At 41.9% G+C, this 1,801-nt stretch overlaps 1 pseudogene; it reads left to right on the top strand.

Annotated features, from left to right (window-relative positions):
* Window positions 1-690: 690 nt before the first annotated feature.
* LOC131410458 (tRNA selenocysteine 1-associated protein 1-like) lies at window positions 691-1,540 on the top strand (annotated as a pseudogene).
* The last annotated feature ends 261 nt before the right edge of the window (window positions 1,541-1,801 follow it).

Below are 1,801 nucleotides of genomic sequence, written 5' to 3'. Positions count from 1 at the left end.
CTGAAAAAACATTAGAACTAATAAACAAGTTCAAAAAGATTGTCAGACACAAGATCAATTTATAAAAACCATTTGTATTTCCATATCCTTGCAATGAACAATACAAAAATGAAACTAAGAAAAATTCCATTTACAGTAGCATCAAAAAGAATAAAATACAGGGCTAGCCTCAGTGGCCTAGTGGTTAAGTTCTGCATGCTCCACTTCAGGGGTCTGGGTTCTGTTCCTGGGTGGGGACCTACACCACTCAACTGTCAGTGGCCATGCTGTGGTGGTGGCTCACATACAAAAAGAGGAAGTTGGCAGCAGATTTAGCTCAGAGTGAATCTTCCTCAGCAAATAAAGAATAAAATACATGGGAATCAATTTAACAAAAGAATGGCAAACTTGTACTCTGAAAACTATGAAACATTGTTCAAAGAATTAAAGAGGACCTAAGTTAATGGAAAAACGTCTCATGTTCATGGATCAGAAAACTTAACATTGTTAAGATGACAATACTCCCAAATTGATCTACAGAATCAACACAATCCTTATCAGAATCCCAGCTGACTTCATTGTAGAAATTGACAAGATGATTCTAAAATTCACATGGAATTGCATGGGACCCGGGATAGCCAAACAATCTCGAAAAATAAGAACAAAGTAGTAGGATTCACATTTCCTAATTTCAAAATTTACAACAATTCTATGGAAGCCAGCCTGTGGTTGGGTGACTTGGAGCCTACGTGGATGAGAACTTCATCGCCAGAGTCTTTGCCACCATGGGGGAGACCATGATGAGCATCAGAATTATCCAAAACAGCCTCACTGGGATCCCAGCTGGCTACTGCTTTGTAGAAGTCACAGATTTGGCAACAGCTGGGAAGTGTTTGCATAAAATTAACGGGAAACGTCTTCGAGGAGCCACACCTGCAAAACGTTTATGGGAAATAACCAAATAATAGCCCTGAGTACTCCCTCTTTTGGAGGGCCTGACCCCAGATGTGGGTGGTGGCATGCTTTTAGAATTCTTCATCAACATTTACTCCTCCTATCGGGAAGGCAAGGCCATTTTGGACCAGGGCTGTGGTATTGTGAAACCATTGGGCTATGGTTTTGTGAAATTCACGGATGAATTCACGGATGAAAAGCAGGTCATATGGTTCAAATAGCTACTAAACCCTGGGTTTAGAGGCTCTTCTCAGGTGACAGGCATGTAATCATTAAGATTCTCTGAGGTCAGAATGCATGGACTATCTACTTTATGTCAAAAGGCTATGGTTTTGTGAAATTTACCAATGAACTGGAACAGAAGTGAACCCTTACAGGGTGCCAGGGAGCTGTGGGACTGGGGTCTAAACTGGCATTGCTGAGCATGGCAATCCCTAAAGAGAGCCATGTGAAGCCAGTGGAATATAGTCAGATGTACAGTTACAACTACAACCAGTGTTACCAGCAGTACCAGAAGTACCATCCCAGGTGGGGCTGTGACCAGAACACATTTACTCGGGTAGGATTATCCATTCTCCTGGAGATAAGGAGAGTCTGGGATTATTAACCAAAGTGGCTCGTATGATTCAAACAGCTACTAAACGCTGGGTTTAGAGCCCTGCTTAGGAGGCAGGCATGTAAATCATTAAGATTCTCTGAAGTTAGAATGCGTGGATTATCTGCTGTGTGTCAAATAGTGGGCAATTTTATCTATGGCTTTTCATGTATCCTCCTTCCTCCAACAGATTTGCTCCAAGTCTGGTGGCTAGGTAGAAAAGAGTTCATTAGGCATTCCAGCTAGGATGGCCCAATATGTGATAGGAAGTGA

Source organism: Diceros bicornis, chromosome 10 (assembly GCF_020826845.1).
Source record: "Diceros bicornis minor isolate mBicDic1 chromosome 10, mDicBic1.mat.cur, whole genome shotgun sequence".
Classification (NCBI taxonomy): Eukaryota; Metazoa; Chordata; class Mammalia; order Perissodactyla; family Rhinocerotidae; genus Diceros; species Diceros bicornis.
This window is presented reverse-complemented; position numbering and strand designations above follow the sequence as displayed.